The sequence below is a fragment of the Pinus tabuliformis genome, chromosome 4_1 (genome assembly GCF_031772625.1).
Source record: "Pinus tabuliformis cultivar Carrire ecotype Pingquan chromosome 4_1, CPIR1, whole genome shotgun sequence".
Taxonomy (NCBI): domain Eukaryota; kingdom Viridiplantae; phylum Streptophyta; class Pinopsida; order Pinales; family Pinaceae; genus Pinus; species Pinus tabuliformis.
Window position 1 is genome coordinate 750,899,180 of NC_142303.1, and position 24,107 is coordinate 750,923,286.

At 37.1% G+C, this 24,107-nt stretch overlaps 1 pseudogene; it reads left to right on the forward strand.

Moving 5' to 3' along the window:
- Nucleotides 1-13,257: 13,257 nt before the first annotated feature.
- Nucleotides 13,258-13,894, forward strand: LOC149178329 (uncharacterized; annotated as a pseudogene).
- The last annotated feature ends 10,213 nt before the right edge of the window (nucleotides 13,895-24,107 follow it).

Sequence of the window (24,107 nt, forward strand, 5' to 3'; positions counted from 1 at the left end):
ACAGATTAAACCTAACCAATTCTCTCTTTTGCTCACCCCTCCTTTTTCCTATATTTTGTTTCATCCTACTTTCTATCATAGCTTTCAAATTTTTTATATGAAAATAGGTTTTTGTATAAATCTTTCGAGATATATATATAATTTCATATTATAGTTAATATTTTATCCATTATATATTAAAATATCATAACATTAATCCTAAACATCTATGTTACTAACCACATCATATCCTTCTCCTAAATAAATAAATAATTAAATATAAAAAAAATATACCTTTTTATCTAAACCCCTTGTTGAGATTTTCTGTTTTGGAGCAAAATAGGAAAAAAATCTCAGCTAATGACAACAATAGAATTTCAATTCCTAGATTAGCTCCAGGTTGTTGGGAGGGAGTTAATGCCTCCTATATTTGATGTGAGTGAGTTAATGAGGCTGTTAGATTCTCTATGCTATATAACAGGCAACCATTCGGATGGTTTGCTAAGAGGGTGAGAGTTTTGTGAGGATTTCATGATGTAATCTCCTGTTTTGATTAATAAATTCCTGATGCCTATGTTTGGTGGACGTAGCCCAGATTGGTTGGGTGAACCATGTTAAAAGTTGTGTTTACTGTGCATGATTAATTCTGCTGTGTTATTTGTTGTTTAATTTAGCTGTGCATCACTCCAACAATTGGTATCAGAGCACGTTGGAGGAGCGGCACTGCTGGAGGTGGAGCGCGGAGTTGGTTTGGTTGCTGGTGAGCAGATCGATTGCTGCCTGGAGGTGCTGCGTGGCTCAGGCAGCGTATGTCTGCTGAACAAACCGTGCTGGAGCGCTGGCTACCTTAAAGCCATTCGGGTGCTGGTGCGTGGTGGAGGTAATCCGATCTGGTGCAGGTAACTTACGTTGTGAAATATATATATGTTAAAAACAGTGTGGATCTGTTATATATCAGCGTGGTTATGTTATATATCAGCGTGGATATATGATATATATATTTTAAACAAAACGTTGGAATATCTGACACCTGCGTGGAGAACTGCGCTGTTGAGTGCCCTGTAGCTGCTGCGTGGGGGGGTTTCAAACACAAGTGACAAAGTGTATTGATAACCAAGTGCTGCGTGGGCTGAAGGTGCGTTTGCTGTGCGGTGCGCCGAGAAGGTATGTCTCTCATACGTGGAGTGCTTCGCTGAATATGCTGCGTGTTAATGCTAAGTGGATGTTAAATGATGTGGATCATTGCTGCTTTGTAAAACGGTGTTTCAATGTTTGCATACGATGGTAATGGATGTTTTTTTTTAAAACACAGTGGATGTGTATTGAAACAAAAAGTGATATAAAACAGCGTGAATATATATTCAAACAGTGATATAAAACACGGTGATATAAACAGCGTGGATGTGTATTGAAACAACAGCGTGGAAATATATTTTTCAAACCGGCGTGGATCTATGACCAACAGCGTGGAGATATATATATATATTTTTAAAACTCACGGCGTAGTTATATGTTTTAAACACTGCGGATAGATGCGCTGTGTTTCGTATGTATATGGTGGGGATATACTGTTGAGGTTGTTTATCTGCCCTGAGGTATTATTTTATGCTGGCGCGGAGGTATTTTGAACTGTAATTCTGCACAGAAATAAGTCAGTTTTTTTTTTTTGTTTTGTTGTGTAAAAACAAAGGCATATGCAGTTTGTTTTAAATTGCTAGTATTTAAAGTATTGGTTTTGGAGATTATTGTGTTTTTTGATACAAATGGCGAAAACTCAAAGTGCCCGGTTTGAAATTGAGAAATTTAATGGCAAGAATAATTTTGAGATCTGGAAGGTGAAGATGCACGATCTTCTGGTTCAACAATGTGTGGCGAAAGCACTGTTGGGGAAAAACAAAAGACCTCCTTCCATGACGGAGGATGAATGGGATGAGATGGACGATAGAGCTCTGAGCGCAATTCGGTTATGTCTGGCGGACGATGTTTTGTTCAACATTGTGTCAGAGAAAACCGCCGCAGGCTTGTGGTCGAAGCTTGAGAAGCTCTATATGACGAAATCTTTGACAAATCAGATTCTCCTGAAACGGCAGCTTTACGGTTTGCGGATGAAAGAAGGTACCTCGATTGCTGATCACCTGAATGTTTTTTAATACCTTACTGGTGCAATTAGACAGTCTAGATGTGAAATTTGATTCAGAGGATAAGGCAATAACTCTATTATGTTCATTGCCTGAATCCTGGGATCACTTTGTTACTTCCATAAGCTTTAGTACATCAGACATCCTTGAGTTTGACGATGTTGTTGGAGCCTTGTTGGCTGAGGAGACGAGGAAGAGGTCGAATGCAGACACCTCTACATCAGAGGTAATGATGGCCAGAGGTCGCTCAAGAGAGAGACACTCCGGGGGAAAGCATAGCGACTCTCGTTCAAAGTCCAAAGGAAAGAAGACAAAGGTGAAGTGCTGGCATTGTGGCAAGGCTGGACATCTGAAAAAGGATTGCTGGAAGCGAAAGCAGGCTGCTAAAGAAGGCTCTTCGACAGAAAAGAAGGAAGCCAACACCACAGATACAGGTTCAGTATCTGGTTTAGGTATGAGTGATGAGGTATTGTCTGTTAATGTTTCAAAACATGATCAACATTGGTTGTTAGATTCCGGGGCATCTAACCATATGTGTATTCATAAAGATTGGTTTAAAACGTATAAATCAATTGATGATGGTGTTGTGTACATGGGTAATGACGTAACATGTAATATTATGGGAATTGGGAGCATACAACTGCAAATGTTTGATGGGACAACAAAAATATTAACTGATGTGAGGCATGTACCGGATTTAAGGAAAAATTTGATTTCATTAGGAGCACTTGATTCAAATGGATATAAAACTGTAATTCAAGGTGGAGTTATGAAAATCTATAAAGGTATCTTACTAGTGATGAAGGCTAAGAAGGTAGGAAATCTTTTTCAATTAGAAGGTAGAACTGGGTCAGATCATGTGTCGGTGTCTGAACAGGACAGTAGTTCCATTCGCCTATGGCATCAAAGGTTGGGCCATATGAGCGAACGAGGGTTGAAAATTTTGGCTGACCGCAAGTTACTTCCTAATCTAAGATCTGGAAAATTAGATTTCTGTAAACATTGCTTGTTTGGAAAACAAAGTAAACAAAAGTTTAAAACAGGCAAACATACTAGTAAAGGGATACTTGATTATATTCATTCAGATGTTTGGGGTCCAGCCCCTACAGCGTCGTATGGTGGCTCGTCGTATTTTGTGTCGTTTACTGATGACTTTTCTCGGAAAGTATGGGTCTACTTGTTGAAAAAGAAGTCTGATGTTTTTACAGTTTTTCAAGCAATTTAGAGCATTGGTAGAAAACAGCACTGGTAGAACTATAAAATGTTTAAGAACTGACAATGGTGGTGAGTTTTCCTCCAAGGAGTTTGACAGCTATTGCAAGGATGCAGGGATCGAGAGACATAAGACCACGGTTTATACTCCTCAGCAGAATGGAGTTGCTGAACGCATGAACAGGACTCTTCTAGAGAGAGCAAGGTGTATGTTGAGTAACGCCGGGTTGCAAAAGGAGTTGTGGACAGAAGCAGTGGAAACAACTTGTTATGTGATAAACCGATCTCCATCAACGGCGATAGGCTGCAAGATTCTGTAAGAGGTATGGAAAGGACACCCTTGTGACTATTCTAAACTCAGAGTGTTTGGTTGTGATGCATATGCTCTAGTGCCTAAACATCAGCGAACTAAGTTAGATCCGAAATCGAAAAGGTATGTCTTTGTTGGGTATGGTGATGGAACAAAGGGATTTAGATTGTGGGATCCTACTACCCGGAAAATCATCATCAACAGAGATGTAAAGTTTGATGAATCCTCTCTTGTACAATTAGATGTAAATAATAGATTGAAACAGGATGATGTATCTGATTTTCAGCATATTCAGTTTGACAACACTTCTTCTGATAGTCATGATGATCATAGTTCAGATTCTAGTCATGAACAGGTTTCAGAATCAGATTATGAACAGGGTTCAGATGGAGGTCATGAACAGGTCTCAGATGGCGATCATGAAGAAGTTCCTACAGATGATAGACAGCCAATTGTGGAAGCACCAGAAACATTCTTAAGGAGGTCTACAAGGATCAAACGCCCTCCGAGAAGGTATGATGATCATGTTACTTCAGTTGCTTTGATCACTAATGATGATGAACCTTTGTGTTATCAGGAAGCTGTAGAAGGTTCAAATAGTGACAAATGGAAAGCAGCCATGAAGGAAGAAATGATGGCCTTAGGTAAGAATGGCACGTGGGATCTGGTTGAACTTCCCAAAGGCAGGAAAACTGTGGGATGCAAGTGGGTGTTCAAGGTGAAACGGGGTGTGAATGATACGGAAGACAGGTACAAAGCGAGACTGGTTGCAAAAGGGTTTTCTCAGAAAGCTGGCATAGACTTTCATGAGATATTTTCACCAGTGGTTAAAATTGTTTCAATTAGAATTGTGTTAGCATTAGTGGCTTTGTTTGATTTAGAGTTGCAGCAATTAGATGTTAAGACTGCATTTCTACATGGAGACTTAGATGAGGAAATATATATGGAACAACCGGAAGGGTTTGTTCAGCATCGCAATAAGAAATTTGTCTGCAGGCTCAAGAAGTCATTATATGGCCTGAAGCAGTCGCCTCGGCAGTGGTATAAGAAGTTTGATTCTTTCATGTTGAGTCAGAAATATGTAAGAAGTGAATATGATCATTGTGTTTACTTTAAGCAGTTAAATAATGGCATGTTCATTATCTTAGTGTTGTATGTTGATGATATGCTTTTAGCAAGCAAAAGCATTAAAGAAATCAACAGGTTGAAGACTCAGATGGCAAGGACGTTTGATATGAAAGATCTAGGAGCGGCAACACAGATTTTGGGCATGGAGATTTTCAGAGACAGGAGTAATGGTACGCTGTGGCTATCACAACAGAAGTATGTTGAGAAAATACTTTTGAGGTTTGGTATGAATAATGTGAAGCCTGTGTCAGTCCCTTTAGCTTCCCATTTTAATCTTTCTTCGAGTTTATGTCCTAATACAGATGAAGAAAAGGATTATATGTCTCGAATTCCATATGCCAATGTAGTAGGATGTTTGATGTATGCGATGGTGTGTACGCGACCAGATATTTCACATGCAGTTGGGGTTGTCAGCAGGTACATGGCAAATCCTGGTAAAGAGCACTGGTCAGCAGTAAAATGGGTGCTTCGGTATATGAGAGGCACAAGTAGTTATTGTATTTCTTACAATAAGAGTAGTGAATTTGTTTGCGGATATGTTGATTCCGATTTTGCAGGTGATTTGGATAAAAGAAGGTCAACTTCAGGGTACGTCTTTACTCTTGCAGGTGGAGCTATAAGCTAGATGTCAAAGCTACAGAATATTGTTGCTTTATCCACTACTGAAGCAGAATACATTGCTGCTTCTCATGCTTGCAAAGAGGCAGTTTGGTTGAAAGGTTTGCTTGGTGAGTTTGGTAGGTTACAGGACAACATCAGGTTACTTTGTGATAGTCAAAGTGCAATACATTTGGCTAAGAATCCAGCCTATCATAGTAAATCAAAGCATATTCCAATTAAGTACCATTTTGTAAGACAGGTTATCACTGAAAGGGGAGTCTCTCTTGAAAAGGTGCATACAAAGGAGAACTGTGCAGACATGTTCACGAAACCAGTTTTGTTGGAGAAGCTACGCTGGTGTTTGGCTTCTCTTGGCTTGCAGAAAAGATAAAATAATAATAACAGGGCATCAGGCTAATTGTTGTCAAGGTGGAGATTGTTGAGATTTTCTGTTTTGGAGCAAAATAGGAAAAATCTCAGCTAATGACAACAATAGAAATTCAGTTCCTAGATTAGCTCCAGGTTGTTGGGAGGGAGTTAATGCCTCCTATATTTGATGTGAGTGAGTTAATGAGGCTGTTAGATTCTCTATGCTATATAACAGGCAACCATTCGGATGGTTTGCTAAGAGGCTGAGAGTTTTGTGAGGATTTCATGATGTAATCTCCTGTTTTAATTAATAAATTCCTGATGCCTATGTTTGGTGGACGTAGCCCAGATTGGTTGGGTGAACCACGTTAAAAGCTGTGTTTACTGTGCATGATTAATTTTGCTGTGTTATTTGTTGTTTAATTTAGTTGTGCATCACTCCAACACCCCCTCCCCCCTCCCCCTTTTGTTTGATTCCCTATATTTTGGTTTGTTAGTAATATTTTTTTAAAAGGAACAGGTATTGAGTGACATTAAAAATCATCTAATTTGAAGAGCAGAACCTTTTACATCAAGTGTCCTAGTATTTCCATCTGGTTCCCAAAATTTTCTCATCCTATTACATACCAAAATTTCTTCACAAGGCATATTGTTATACTAGGAAGGTTTTTCCCATATATTCTCCGAAAATCTCCATTAAGAACTACATGATGATATGTAGTTTTATAGGGGATCCTCTACTTGATGCATGTTGTCTTCTACAAAGTATTCAAAATTGGAGTTATGCTCCACATTGGCCATTATTGGATGGTCGTCCTTCACCAAACTCTTGAACTCCAAGATTTCCCACGTTGCGCGCCATCTCATTGCCCTCTAGTTGGTCGCAAAGATTCTCCACCCTAAACTACAGCATCTTCGTTTCCAACTGTAGACACTCAAACTTAAGCTTTAACAGACCTATCTGATGGTAGAATATTTCATTTATGGCTCTGGTCTCAGTCAGTTGCATATTTTCTTGGCGATATGTCAACATAATAAGAAACTCCACTGCCCCTATGATCTCAAATAGATGGGCGCCAATCTCGTCACCTTTCTCTCCATCATCATGCACCATTATCGCCTGTAAATGCATTAACCGTCCCAATGCCACGAGAAAATAAGAAAATTTTACTTCGGCCTCCTGAATACCCTCGTTCTCCATATATAACCGTGTAATTCCTATCCCGAACCTGCTTCCAAAACCCCTCGCATTGAAGGCTTCTGATCTCTGCATGTCCACTTGCATTGGATCCATTAATGGTTCAGTGTGATAACTATGAAATATTATCTTCGACCCTACACCAAATAGATATGTCTTCACCGGTATATGGATTTCACACATTTGTACCTTAATAAATGTCAAATCGTCATTGGGTTCATTGTCTAGTGTCATTTTCAGGCTTACGTAGCCACTCCAGGTGGCCATGAAAACAAAAATTCCCACAAAACTATGGCGCTTCATCTTTAATATAATTAAAATGTATTTAATTAACTTGACTTTACTAATTGTTCACTATTCCCGAGATTAATGCACCAATGGAGCTGCCTAATCTATGAGTTCTTTTCTATAATATAAGAATTCTCTTATTTTCAATTGTACATCTTGCTATAAAAATCTTGGCTTGGTTTTGACATGCATTTGAAGCATGCCTATCTCTATTTCAATTGTTAACATTTTACTCAATTTGAAGCTTAGTGGTAGCTTGAATGGAGAATTCGCTTAAAGTTGGAATGAAAGTAACCGAGTCGTTGTCATTAAGATAGAATCTTAGTTATTTAATCCATATCAAAATTAATATTGATTGTTTTGAAAAAATAAAGGGAAATGAATTATTGTAAATCAATAGAGTTGAGCATCATCTATTTATATAGGTAATGAAAACAATGGGCATGCCCTAAATTCTTCATTAATTGCTCATTAAAGTAGGAAAACATATCCAATTAACACAATAATTTTGGACGAAAAGAAAATAAGGGAGTGGGGTTTTAGAAAGAATAAGTAATTGATTTTGTTACATCATCATTCATTAGAAATGAAATGTCTTCATGGTTCATATTGATATGCTATCATTTCCTCTTAAAGAAAGTGGGGATCAATTTTGATCCCAATTGAAAATCTATGTTGGTTAAAATTTTAGAAAAAATTAAGAACTACATTAATGGAAGCATCATGGTAAGTCTCAATTCTAGTGTATAGGAAATTAGAGGAAGGAAAATTTAAAGAAGAAAAACATAGAGCTAGAGATCTTATAGAGTACTTGGAAAAATGTTACACATAAAACTATTGCAAAACAAAGTCTTGTGGAGTTCAAATTTCTATTTCCTCTTTCAATAAAATAATAACTTCATTCTTGTCAATCTCCATGGACAACAGATTTTGTGTGTCACTCATTGAAATCCACTTATGTAGCGCAAAATTATACAAAGGTTCTCATTCAAAGGCAAGTTTCAGGCCTAGCTTTGGACATGAACTATGATAGATCATATCCAACCCTCCTCTAACTTCATTTTTAATTATGTTAAAGAGTTTTTTCCAATGGTGGCAAAGAAGGAGTCTCTACTAGTGCTATAGATGAAACTAGAGCTAATAATAGTGGAGGCAAGTAGGGAGGTCCTATACCTATAGGTGGTACCCCTTTATTTATTGATTTTTTTCTCCCTCTCCTCCTTCTCTTAGCAATTCACATCCTAATGATGGGTTTTGTTCTCGACTTGAACCATTGATTGAAAATGTTCGTTGTGGATAAAACTCGAGAAGAAAATCCTTCAAGATTAATATAATACTACAAATGGAAAATTGTAGTTTCCCAAGCATTTCCATCCAATTAATTAACATAAAAAATACAGGCCATAAATATCATTCCAATTGGATAAACAATGGTTTAACTTTTGGGGTGTACAAGCTATTGAAAGCGCATAGATTGACTTTTAGCTAACAAGCATTATATGGAGGAATTTTAGATATCTTCTTAGAATGGAAGATTGAGGTAGAGGAATATCTTATTGATTTTTAAGAACTAATGTGGTTCCTCTCATCAATTACATCTTATACTCTAAGACCTTGTGATGAAAATTTATAAATGTTTATCACCTACTCCTATCTTGAAGGCATGGATAAGGAAATTAATCAAAACATGGGATTTTCCTAGGGAAAAAAGGGAACGTGAAAAAGGTCAAATTTTCTATTCTACTGCAATGAGACTATAATAAATATATATATACAGAACATACAAGAGAAAGAAAATCTCTGAAAATGTTGTAGATTCCAACTTTCTTTGATTTAGCATGGGTTAGAATGAAATTTGAATGCCCTACTTAAATTTATTAACAACAAAAGATAGTTCCTTCATTTTATGCTTGTTGGAAGACTTGATTGAAGGGTAAGAATTTTGCATGTCAGCAAATGTTGAAATATGTTAATAAGCTTCCCCATAGCTAACCACTTCAAATAATTATTTTCTAACTATATGATGTAACTACCCTACAAGTTATTTCTGTGAAACATCAAAAGACATCTCCAATCTCTATTGATGCTCTATTATATTGTTATCATACATAATTAAACCATAATAAATATCAAAACCATATCCACAAGTGCTTTCAACAATTTAAAGCAATGTCTTAGCATTAATTGGAATAGATACCATATTTAACTTCATTAAAATCATTTCCATAGTGTGGGTAACACATGAATTCCAATTCCATGGAGATCAAGTTCGACACATATTATAAAAGTTTTGAAAAATTGACTCATAAAACTTGTTAGTCCCTTCTTCGTCAGGAACTATAACATTCACTTTGCAATCAAAATACATTTACTTTTCATGTTTTTTATTTTATTTTTGCAATTTTAACCAAATTTTTAATAAAAGGTTGAAAATTTCTATTTTGTGTAAATTCAAATATAATTTCCTAATTTCTTGGAAATTTTATTTCTAATTTTCAATTGGATCAGCGGTCTTGATAATTCATTTAAAAAAAAAAAACTAATTTTGTGAGTGGTCATTCCATGGGTGAGTGCTAAAACACAAACGTTGTTATGCTACTCCAGAACTAACGGAGTTGCATGTTCTTTTAGTGGGGAGGGGGTAAAAAAATTTCTAGATGCTATGACACTGACAATATTATGCTATTGCTATTCCTAATGATGCTATAACTGATAAGGTTGCAGGTCCTTCACATATTAGGTGAGGAATTGAAGAAATATCTAGTTAATATTATTATTATGTTTCATTGTGCAAAGCTGCTGGAGAAAGCTTGCTTTGCATAGTAAAAGCTCCACGCATGTTGCCTATTAAATTTGCCACCCCATGTGATTTTATTTAATTTATAATAATATGGAGGCACTGGAACAAAGCTTTCGAGTCGACATTCAACGTTTTTTTTCCATGAGATTCTTGACAGATTCTTCATAGATACCATTATTACTTAAGCAACTCTCGGCTGTGTCACAACCTCTACTTTCTGCGGAGGGCTGGAACTAATTGTGCCACTATTTCTTCCACCTATAGTTGCATTTAACCTGTAGTAGCAAGTGTGTTTATTCATAATGTGCCTGAGGATTGTATTACTGAGTTAGTGTGTGTTATTTTTGTCATGCAACGTGTATTACTGAGTTATTTATTGAATTCAAAAAGCCACATATTAACAATGTGGCATTCCGAGGTCAATGGTGCGTTCAAGTTGTTGCAGTAAGCATTACCAAGATTTTTAGGTTGGGCTATTTTTTAGAGCAATAAATTTGAGTTTCGTTTAATGTTGAATGGTTATATGAACAGAGCATCAAATTGCTACTGTCACCACCATTTCTACCACCAAAATAATTGAGATTTTACGCACCAAATGAGCGATCCATTGGCAGTGTGAAGCTTCTCCAATAAAAGAAGGATCCGAAGCTTTATGCTTGAAGCTTGCGCCGAACCTAGAAATATTTGAAGCCTTATTCTTGAAGCTCATGGTACATCTAAAACTATTCAAAGCTCCCCGAGCCTCAAACTTCCCCTCATTACTCTTTCTATAGTAATCTGATTAAGGGGGTCGAAAACTTAGGATCAAGGGGTTTTGTAAAACTATTTGTGCTTTTTTTTCCTTTTTTTAATTATTTAACACAGATAGATGTAATTATAACTTAGTTTCAAATTTCCTTTATATTTAAAATTTCAAATCATCTGTTATATTTTTTTAAAATTTCAAATCATCTGTTATATTTTTTTTAATAATTTAGTAATAGAATTAAATTTAAATAATACATTGCCTCATTTTTCTATGATATTATGAGAATGGTTTGTGAAATAGCGGTAACATATTTGATTATTTTGATTGAGTTTACAACACTTTCAATTTAAAGAATATTTGAAATTTTGAATAAAGTTAAGGTGAGGCTTATAAGCTTATATTAATTACATTTGTATTAGTTATAATTATTAGATTAATATATAAAATTTATATTATATAATTATTATATTAATATATAAAAGAGAAATATATTACTGCTTTTATTTTTGAATGTAAATCAATTAGTTTATATGGAACTTTGTTCCGCCATCAAAGTTACATTAACGAAAGTTAAACTATCCTAAGAGGCCAGGAAACCAAATCTAAAATAGTTAGATCCACTGGCATCGATTACAAGTAATTGCACTACTCTACATGAAAATGTCACGTGTCTGGTGATTATGATATTTCCCCACTAACTTGAAGTTGACGAAAAACTATTGGACATTAATACTTTTGTTAAATAAACGGAATTGTGGGAGCCGCTGTGCACATGGCTGTGAGCCACTTTCCACAAATGGTCACAATGTCGTAACCAGGGATCAAAATTGAACACATCAGAGCCCTTCAAAGGGTCTCTGGCACGTCAGAGAAGTAGGGAGAAAATTTTACCAGTCACAAAAAATTTATAATTTGATTTTTGTCATTTAAACAAAAAATTGGAATAATATCTTAAAAATTTTTAAGAAGTGCTGTCAAATTGTCAACCTTTTTTTTAAATTTCATTTTTTCTGAAATTAGAATTTTAGGAATGTTGAATTTGTAAATTTATTTTCATGTTAAAACTTAAATCCCATTTCAGAAACTCCCATTTCAAAAACAACTGTTTTCTTTTGAGTTGTTTTTTCTAATTGTGCATATGATGCAAGTTCTTATTAATTATTATGTCACAATTACCTTTTGATACCATTACATTTGGCAGTTTCTGAGTTGCTCCCATTTCAAAAACAACAGTGTCTTTTTGAGTTGTTTTTTCTAATTGTGCATATGATGGAAGTTCTTATTAATTATTATGTCACAATTACCCTTTGATACCATTACATTTGGTAGTTTCAATTGAGAGCGACTAGATGTCAATATGGGCCATGTATTAGGTCTGTAATTTCATTGGGTTGTGGCTGAAGGCTGCCCAAAGCAAGGTTTGACAACGATTTAAGCTAGAGAGGAGCATAGATTCATCATTTAGCAAATGCCTGTCAAGCAAGGTTCAAGCACGATTTATGCTTGGAGAGGAGCGCATTCAACAGGGCTCCTAACATACTGGATTTGATTTTTTTGCGGATTCCCAATTCTTGGTATGTTTTCATATTAAAAAAGGAGATACCAAAAACATATACACCTTTGTACACTCTTTTGTTGAATCCTAAACCTGTTTAGAATTTACTGAATTTTTTCATTCATGCAATAAACTTAAATTTGATTGAGTTACTTGTATATTGGCTTGAACGTTCTCGTCACAAAAATTTCCTACAAAATTAATCCTTATCTGAACTGGAGCAGGAATATAGGTCTCCTATTTATCCATTAATGGTAAATGCATCTGATATATTAGTTGCGGCTCATATCAGACCTGCCTTATACACAATGTCCATGGGGTTATTGTTCCACCATTCTCCTGTGAAAAATAAAAACAAATTTGAAAATAATTTACTGTTGTCAATTGAATTGCTTTTTTTTTATGCATTTTATTATAGAAGTGCGACATGAATATGTGCCCTTCTAAATGAAATTAAGACCTGCCCTTCAAATTTGATCACTGGTCGTAACCAGATTTAAAGCATTGACAGGTGGCGCTAATCTCGCCACTTACCACAAATGGTCACAATGTCGTAACCAGATAGAAAGCATTAACAGGTGGCGCTAATCTCGTTGGAAATTCAAAAAAAGGTACCTGTCCCACTCAAAACCAGAAAGAGCGGAGTATGACGAGATGGCTAAACCGCGTAACCGGGCCGCGGGGACATAGATGATAAGGAAGCAGAAGATCGGCTACTTCGTTTTTGTTTTCAATGAATTAATGATTCCACTCAACTTGCCCTATAAATGAGAGATCTCCTAGCTGCACCGTTTTATCGAGACTATTTTTTTCTTGCAAGAGACTGCCAGCAGAAAAACATCATAAAACTGTACGCTTCTTTCTAGCTGTTGGTCATTAACGAAGAACTGCAATCTTAGAATACTATGAGACTAGAGATTTGTAGGTCAGTGATGGATCTCAAAGTACGAATAGCAATCCCCAAAGATTCTGCGGGGCACGTGTGCCATATCTCCCGAGCCTTCTCACCGCCAATGCCGTAGAAACAGAACGAGGGAGCTCCCACACTTTCTGCTCCAAGGAGGAAGAGAGGAGTTAACCAGAGGCAGCTCGTTATAAAAGCTGCAAGCTCTGGCAAATATCAATTTGGTTCGGGTACTACTTGTATTCTTTATCACTGGACTTATGGTTATATCTATGTAGTGGACTGCTGTGCCCATGAGTAGCCTTTCAAAAAGTTACATTAAGTGCCAAATTGTTTTGAATGCAGGTGGCTGGAACATAGTGGACGCCAATATGATACTTCTGAGAAAGCGAATGTTCGACCTCAAAATGCAGGAGACAAATTACAAGGCTCCAGAAGAGTACATGGAATGGGAGAAAGAATTATATCCCGCGTATCATGCGCAGGTATTCAGGGCAATTGCATGGTTGCAGTACACTTTGATCAACACTTGCCCTGTTGTTGCAATCACACTTTTGAGTTTGATATCTGCCAGCGTTCCCTTATCGATTATTATTGTATCAGCCAGTCCTGTAAGCCGCGTGGGTCAAATTACGATGGCGTTACTTAGCAGTTTGCACAGTTAATGATGTGCAAATGACGTAACTGGAAATTATAATCCATGAATGCAGAAAGAAAAATATGTCATCTTCAATTCACTCATCCATACTCAATAGTTAGGAAGATCTATTTTGATATATTGCAAAAGAACGTTGAGGACTGACGAATAATATCATCGGGCAAATAAGAAAGCAGTTCAGAGATTTGAACAGAGGATCAAGATGTGTTGGGGATTTTTCTGTCAAAATCCCAAAAACACAATATAAAATCACACAGAGACAATGTTCTGTTTTTCTTTTTCTCTCCAGGATCTTGGCACAGGGAAGCTTTTAACAAATTGCTGTGAACAGAGTATTAAACACACATCAAAAGGATTTATATTCATTTAAATAGAAACTGATACAAAATTCATCCTCTTCCACTCTGAGGGATTCACCAAAGAAAAACACAGTGCTACTCTATTCATTCAGTTCTGATTACATTCTACGCTACTGCGTATTGCTAACATTCATTCACTTGCGCTGCTGCGCTTCTACACACACTCTCACTCTCTACAGACTACAACACACCTACAATACTACATCTAAAATGATTTCATGAACAAAAATGGAGTCCCATACTGGGAACTGCACGAGGCTGTCCTTCTTGTCCTCGGCTGAGCTGAACTTTTACTGCGGTAGCTGAAAATTGAATGTCTTCCTTCTTGGCCATACTGTAATTTGAATGCAGTCACCTACTGCTGTACTATTCCATACTTGCTTCAACCGGCTTCGCGCCTTTGAACAATACCGCCCACATATATATCTTCTCTATCGCCACTTCCGGAGGTTCGCACACAACCCAGTCCATTGTCGATGGCCGATTTCCTTGCTGGACGCGATATTATATAAACTGCAGTTGATATTTGCTATCAGGTCCGGGATCCAACGCATAGCGCACAAAATATGAAAAGCCATGCACCATTGGTTTCCCCGATTGCGATATGCCGATCGCAATATCCGTCGATCTTTTACTTTTCTTCATATTTCGTTATATAACGAAAATACATAAAATACATTGAAAATGCTCTGAGCGCGGACTTGTAAGTTTATCAAAAACTATTTATAATGTTGTCGGGTCCGCTCCATCGCATCGCAACATTACTCATGTTAAAAAGCCCTGACCCTATGACATTGCCGATAGCGAAATCGGCGATCGCTCATCGCAAACACAAAAGCTCATTTATAAGTCCTCCACTGCGACTCCGCCGATGCGATATCGGCGATCACTCATCGGCGATATTTCATATCGCTGCCGCTGCCTGCCTCCGATGCTCCAACCCGCCGATATGCCGACTTGCCGATACGCCGATACGATCTAGACCGTTGATCGGTTAGATCTGACGGCTGAGGTTAAAGCGGATCTTTAAGCTTGCAAATTTATTTTTGAAGCGATTTTTTTTTTTGATCCTTGGTGAAACGCACGGTTTATTGTCCTCATGCTGCCGCATGGCTCAACTGTTGCACAGTTGAAATTATATTTTCAACACTCCCCTTTAATTTCAACTGTTGGGCATTCAATCATACCCAAACACTTCCTCAAAAATTCAAAGCTTTTCTGATCCAAAGGCTTTGTCAAAATATCTGCTACCTGTTCCTGAGTCCTGCAATGTTGCAAACTAATTTCTCCATTGCTTACCAATTCTCTGATATAATGAAACCGTCTATCAATGTGTTTCGTTCGTTTGTGAAACACATAATTCTTGGACAATGCAATAGCTGAGCTATTGTCACAAAAAATCACTATCGCTCTTGCCTACTCTTGGCCTAAGCTCCTCAACATTCTTCTCATCCAAACTGCTTGACATGCTGTTGCTGTAGCTGCCACATATTCAGCCTCTGCTGTAGACAATGCTACAATGGACTGTTTCTTGGAAGCCCATGAAATGGCTCCTGAACCCATATGAAAAACATAACCGGAAGTGCTTTTTCGATCATCCACACTTCCAGCCCAATCACTATCAGTATATCCAACTAAATCTGAGCTTTCTGAAAAAGTATATAAGATGCCAAATCTTTTTGTACCTTTGACATACCTCAGAATTCTCTTTGCTACCTGCCAATGTGCCTCTTTTGGTCTCTCCATGAATCTGGAAATTAAACTAACAGCAAACATTATGTCCGGCCTAGTTGCAGTTAAATACATAAGACTGCCAACTATGCTCTTATACAAGCTAGGATCAAAATCCTTGCTGCTGTCCTCTTTGCTGAGTTTTAATCCCATTACCGTGGGAGTGATTGCTGCTTTGCATTCTTGCATGTGGAATCTTTCCAATACTTCATTTACATATCTTGCTTGAGTGATAAAAATTCCTTTTTCATTTTGATCTACTTCTATTCCTAAGAAGTATCTCAACAAACCCATGTCAGTCATCTCAAATTCTTCTTTCATGACTGATTTAAAATTTTCAATGAGGTAGTCATCATTACCTGTAAAAATTACATCATCAACATACAAGACTACAATTAAAATTTTACCATCCTTTTCTTTGATGTAGACTGTGGGTTCTCCTTCACACTTGTCAAATTCATTTTCCAGTAGATAGGAATCTATTCTACTGTACCACGCTCTTGGCGCTTGCTTCAGCCCATAAAGTGCTTTCTTCAATCTGCAAACCTTGTGTTCTTGGCCTTTCTTCTCATACCCTAGAGGCTGCTCAATGTAGACATTTTCCTTTAACACTCCATTTAGGAATGCTGATTTCACGTCCATTTGGTAGACTTTCCATTTGTTTTGTGCTGCTATGGACAGCACTGCTCTCACGGTTTCCATTCTTGCAACCGGTGCGAAAGTCTCCTCATAATCTCTCCCATACTGCTGCTTGTATCCCTTGACAACAAGCCTTGCCTTGTGCCTTTCAATTTTGCCTTCAGCATTGCATTTGGTCTTATAGACCCATTTGACTCCAATAACTTCTTTACCTTTTGGTAGCTCAACCAAATCCCATGTCTTGTTTCTTTCTATGGCATTCATCTCCTCATCCATAGCTTCTATCCATTTCTTATCTTTTATAGCATCTTCGAAATGAATAGGATCATTCACATGACAATACAAGGCAAATAGGGAATTCATTCCTTCATTATAAATGTCACTTAAGTTTATGAACTTCTTACTTCTTTCACTTGGTGTGCAAGTGCTTGAAGATGCACTTGAATCTCCTCCTTGTGGCGTGCTTGGAGAAGCACTCTCATTTCTCCTTGAGGGTGTCACTTGCTGTTCTTGTGTTGGCGCCGCTGTTTGGGGATGCATTTCAGCCACCTCCTCATCATCTTCATCATGAGACAAACAGTTTTTAACATTCATTGTTTTCTCTATGCTTCCATCCCAAGATTCCTCTTCAATGAACTGAACATCTCTGCTGACAAAAAACTTCTTGGTGAATGGGATATACAGCCTGTAAGCTTTGGATTCCTCACTGTATCCAATGAAGATACATTTCTCCCCTTTGCTGTCCAACTTCCTCCTTAGCTGATCTGGAATGTGTGCATAAGCCACACATCCAAAAACTTTCATGTGGGTGACTCCTTGCTTTCTCCCACTCCATGCTTCTTCCGGCACTTTGTTCATCACAGCTTTTGTAGGACACCTGTTCAAAATATATACAGCACAATTTACAGCTTCAGCCCAATAATCATTTGGCAAATGCTTTGCCTTCAACATGCTCCTTGCCATATCCATAATGGTCCTGTTCTTCCTTTCAGCAACTCCATTTTGCTGTGGGGTGTACCTTGCTGTAAACTGCTTGTGAATTCCACTTTCTCTGCAAAACCGTAGGAATTCCTTGGAGATATACTCACCTCCTCTGTCTGTTCTCAAAACTTTAATGCGCAGCCCACTCTGGTTTTCCACAAGTGCCTTGAAATTTCGGAATTTTTCAAACACTTCCGATTTGTTCTTCAAGAAATAAACCCAAGTCTTTCTTGTAAAATCATCAATAAATGTTAGGAAATACTGGCTGCCTGCTAAAGATGAACTTTGCATCGGTCCACATAAATCTGAGTGGACAATTTCTAAGGGTGCTTTTGCCCTTATGCTTTTCCCGCTTGGAAAACTTTCTCTGTGTTGTTTTCCCAATATGCAACCTTCACAAAGGCTGTCCAGTTTCTCTATCAACGGTAATCCTCTTACCATTCCTTTTCTGCTCAACAAGTTAAGACCTCCAAAGTTGAGATGTCCAAATCTCAAATGCCACAACCAATTTTCATCCTTTGGCACGCTTTGGAAAGCCTCTTGGGTAACTGCTGCAATTTCTTCTTTATTTTTCAGATCTGCTCTTAGTCTAAGAGGGAACATCCTGTTCCTTGTCATCTTCACTTCAGCAATGCATCTTTTGCTGGGTGCTATATCCATGATGGTGCATACATCATTCTCAAAGAAAACATTGTACCCCTTATGGACAAGCTGTCCAATACTTAAGAGGTTACATCTCATTCCGGGGACATAGTAGACATCTGCTATGGTTTTCTTTTCACCTTGCTTTGTAAATATTTTAACTTCTCCTTTACCCATAACAGAAATTTTGCTATCAGTCCCAAGTGTGACTTGTGACTTCACACTTTGATCTAAAGCAGAAAACAGGGCTAAGTTCCCTGTCATATGGTTGCTACAACCGGAATCTAGAAACCATATATCTTCACTGTTTGTTTCAGCCATATTACAAGCTAACAGTACATTATCTTGGCTGACATTTTCTCTAGTAATATTTACATTAGATCTATTATTCACATCATGCTGCTTCTTCCTACATTCACTGGCATAATGCCCATACTTTTTACAATAATAACATTGGACATTGGATTTTTCATACCTTTGTCCTTGAGCATGATGTTGTCCTCCTTGTTGGCTGCTGCCTTGACCTTGGTTCTGATTTGGATTGCAGCCTCTTCCTTGAGCATTTGCTGGACTGTTCCTTCCACCTCTGTTTTGGCTTCTGCCTCTTCCTCTCTTATTTCCTTTGCCTTGACCTCTTCCTCTTCCAAAGGACATCTGGGTCTTGAAGGCTTGCTCTAGAGATGAGTTTTCATTTCTACTCAACCTCTGTTCATGTGTAATCAGTGATGCATGAAGCTCATCAACTGAAAAGTTTGAGAGATCCTTTGTCTCTTCTATGGTGGTGACAATCACATGGAACCTTGAGGGTAAACACCTCAATAGTTTCTCCACAATCCTCCTTTCTTCAAGTGTCTCTCCATGAGATCTTATTTGTGTGACCAGGCCAATTACTTGAGTGAAGAATGAGTCAATATTGTCTGACTCTTTCATGTTCAGATTCTCAAAATCTTTCCTCAGCAACTGTAGCTTTGCTGTCTTCACTTTCTCCATGCCTTGATAGGCCGTTTTAAGAGTTTGCCATGCTTCTTTGGATGTCTTAGCTGCTGCTAACCTTGGAAACACGCTTCCATGCACTGCCTGATACAAGAAGAAAAGGGCTTTTGAGTCCTTCTTCTTGTGGCTCTTTAACAAATCTTTCTCTCCCTGAGTTAAAGCATTGAACTCATTTTCATCTGCTGGTTGTTCAAAACCATCCTCAACTATTTCCCATAAGTCTTGGGAAGCAAACAATGCTTTCATTGTTATTGCCCAATAATCATAATTTTTGCCATCAAATAATGGGAGCTGCATACCCATACTATTGCTGGTGCTGGTGCCAGCCATTCTTACAATACTTGACTATGTATTAAAAATCATTGGAAAATACCTTGGATTCTTTTGCTTGAGAATTCGCTCTGCTGGAGAAGTTGCTGCAGTAAGAATCCTTCCTTCAGCTTCTTTGAACCCTTCAAAGAGCCTAAACCTCAGCTCTGATACCACTGTTGGGGATTTTTCTGTCAAAATCCCAAAAACACAATATAAAATCACACAGAGACAATGCTCTGTTTTTCTTTTTCTCTCCAGGATCTTGGCACAGGGAAGCTTTTAACAAATTACTGTGAACAGAGTATTAAACACACATAAAAAGGATTTATATTCATTTAAATAGAAACTGATACAAAATTCATCCTCTTCCACTCAGAGGGATTCACCAAAGAAAAAAACAGTGCTGCTCTATTCATTCAGTTCTGATTACATTCTATGCTGCTGCGTATTGCTAACATTCATTCACTTGCGCTGCTGCGCTTCTACACACACTCTCACTACTCTCTACAAACTACAACACACCTACAATACTACATCTAAAATGATTTCATGAACAAAAATGGAGTCCCATACTGGGAACTGCACGAGGCTGTCCTTCTTGTCCTCGACTGAGCTGAACTTTTACTGCGGTAGCTGAAAATTGAATGTCTTCCTTCTCGGCCATACTGTAATTTGAATGCAGTCACCTACTGCTGTACTATTCCATACTTGCTTCAACCGGCTTCGCGCCTTTGAACAATACCGCCCACATATATATCTTCTCTATCGCCACTTCCGGAGGTTCGCACACAACCCAGTCCATTGTCGATGGCCGATTTCCTTGCTGGACGCGATATTATATAAACTGCAGTTGATATTTGCTATCGGGTCCGGGATCCAACGCATAGCGCACAAAATATGAAAAGCCATGCACCATTGGTTTCCCCGATTGCGATATGCCGATCGCAATATCCGCCGATCTTTTACTTTTCTTCATATTTCGTTATATAACGAAAATACATAAAATACATTGAAAATGCTCTGAGCGCGGACTTGTAAGTTTATCAAAAACTATTTATAATGTTGTCGGGTCCGCTCCATCGCATCGCAACATTACTCATGTTAAAAAGCCCCGACCTTATGACATTGCCGATAGCGATGTGCCGATAGCGAAATCGGCGATCGCTCATCGCAAACACAAAAGCTCATTTATAAGTCCTCCACTGCGACTCCGCCGATGCGATATCGGCGATCGCTCATCGGCGATATTTCATATCGCTGCCGCTGCCTGCCTCCGATGCTCCAACCCGCCGATATGCCGACTTGCCGATACGCCGATACGATCTAGACCGTTGATCGGTTAGATCTGACGACTGAGGTTAAAGCGGATCTTTAAGCCTGCAAATTTATTTTTGAAGCGATTTTTTTTTTTATCCTTGGTGAAACGCACGGTTTATTGTCCTCACGCTGCCGCATGGCTCAACTGTTGCACAATTGAAATTATATTTTCAACAAGATGCAGATAATACCATCAATTTGATAAAGTAATTGTGTGATGCAGATAATACCATCAATTTGATAAAGTAATTGTGTGAATAAAGAAATATTGTTTTTTAATTATATAAAACGGTCTCAGATAGAGTAATTGTTTTGTTTGAAAAAAAAAAAAAAATTATTACTTATATATATATTTTATAGCAAAAAAAAGAAAATAGATTATTATTAATCGGATTTCACGAGGGGATTCCAAGCAGATGCGCATTGCTCCGAATTCATAAGGATCTTCTAAACAGTGGTTTGCAATTAATAAGGCTATTCATCTTTTCTGTCTTTAATAGATGACATTACTAATAACTTCGTAGGCTATTTATTTATTTGATTGTTTTAGTTTTTAAATAGAAAAGTTTATTTATTTGATTGTTTTAGTTTTTAAATATATTTTCTATTTGATATTTATTAATTATATTTGAATGATAAATTAAATTAAAATTATTTGAGAGTGCAGATTTTCACAGTAATTTATATTGTCTGAAAGTTTTAGAGAAAATTGTGTAATTTATATTGTCTGAAAGTTTTAGAGAAAATTGTGTAGATGTTTACCCTGTAGACACTTCATCTATCATAAGAGACCAAATAGATTAAACATCACCAATTTTCCCCTTAGCTCACCCATCATTTTTCCTATATTTTGTTTTATCTCTCCTTCTATGATAGATTTCAAATTTTATATATGAAAATTTGTTTTTATTTAAATCTTTATATTTATATATATATATATATATATATATAATTTCATATTCTCGTTAATATTTTATCCATTATATATTAAAATATCATAACATTAATCCCCAAATAACTTAGGCTATTAACCACGTCATATCCTTCTCCAAAATATATAAATAATTAAATATAAAAAGAATATACCTTTTTATCTAACCCCCTCCCCTTCTCTTTGATTCCCTATCTTTTAGTTTGTTAATAATATTTGAAAAAAAACAGGTATTGAGTGACATTAAAATTCATCTGATTTGTAGAGCATAACATTTTACATAAATGTCCTAGTATTTCCATCTGGTTTCCAAATATTTCTCATCCTATTACATACCAAAAATTCTTCATAACACATATGGTTATACTAAGAAGGTTTTTCCCATATATTCTCCAAAAATCTCCATTAAGAACTACATGATGATATGCATGTTGTCTTCTGCAAAGTATTCAGAACTGGAGTTATGCTCCACATTGGTCATTATTGGATGGCCGTCGTTCCCATTGTTGAACTCCAAGATTTTCCACGTTGTGCGCCATCTCATTGCCCTCCAGCCAGTCGCAGAGATTCTCCACCCTAAACTATATCATCTTCATTGCCAACTATAGACACTCACATTTAAGCTCTCGCAGACCTATCCGATGGGAGAATATTTCATTTATGGCTCTGGTCTTGATCAGTTGCATATTTTCTTGGCGATATGTCAACATAATAAGAAACTCCATTGCACCTACGATCTCAAATAGATGGGCGCCAATCTCGTCACCTTTCTCTCCACCAACATGCGCCATTATCGCCTGTTAATCTTGCATTAACCGTCTCAATGTTGTGAGAAAATAAGAAAATTTCACTTTGGCCTCCTGAATACCCTTGTTCTCCATATATAATTGTGCAATTCCTATCCCGAGCCTGCTCCCAAAACACGTCGCATTGAAGGCTTCTAATCTCTGCATGTCCACTTGCATAGGAACCATTAATGGTTCAACGTGATAACTATAAAATTTTATTTTCGACTCTCCACCAAATGGATATGTCTTCAGTATATGGATTTCACACATTTTCACCTTAATAAATTTCAAATCGTCGTTGGGTTCTCTATACGGTGTCATCTTCCGGCTTACGTAGCCGCTTCAGGTGGCCATGAAAACAAAAATTCACACAAAACTATGGCACTTCATCTTTAATATAATTAAAATGTATTTAATTAACTTGACTCCACTAATTGTTCACTATTCCCGAGATTAATGCACCAATGAAGCTGCCTGATCTATGAGTTCCTTTCTTGTCATTATGGTATAGGTTTGAATGATAGTCTTCCTCCATTTAATTTGAGATTTTATGGATTGTTTTTGTTTGTTTGTCAAGTTGTATGTGATTTTCCAGGCTTGATCTATGGCTTGAGGAGCGGCGACCCAGCGACATCTAATCCATCAAAATCATCCGGGGATTGCCCCTGACCTAGTCCAGACCAATGCTAAGCTAACTGGATTTTTTAGCATGTCTCTTCCCTTTAGTACAGGGCACAACCACCCCCTATGACCTTTGATCTTGGGTCGCCTTGCTAATGAGGGTACAACCACCCCCTATGACCTTTGATCTTGGGTCGCCTTGCTAATGAGGCCCATCCTCAACCGGTTGTACTAGTAAGACTTGACTCGATCTCCAAGATTTAATAAAACTCTCATGTTTTCCATTTGATTTGCTAACTCATTCAAATGTATTTTGATGTAGTAAAAATAAATATATTGAAATTGACCCCTTGATAATTTGATTCTATGCAAAAGCGTTGGAATCCGTAAGTCCTATGTTGTGCGAGTTGTGACACTTTAAATCTTGTTGTATGGAGATTTTAGAGTTGCCAAAGACTTTTAATTGTTGTATTCCATTTGCTATTGCTATTTCCTCCTCTTACCATAACGCCATATACTCTCCCTAATTGTTGGTCACTACCCCTACCCCAATGTACATTTGATATTTGATCTCCCTTTCTTCGTCGAGGTGAGAAAAAAACCCCTCCCAGTTGTTAGTAATATTATTAATATGGATATAATAGATAAATTTTATGTTCAAAAACTTAGAGTTATTAATCAATTAATAATAATAAATAATAATATTCGTATATTTATAATCTAGCAATGAAATTTAAATTAATATTTAAATATCTTATTTCTTCCTATTAACCCTATCATATTCTTCTAATCAATGAATCTATATATATCTTTATAAAATAAATATAAAAATAATATATTTTTTAAAATATAACCTCTTCCCTCTCTGTAAAATTTTTAATAAATATACTAATAACTAAATATTAT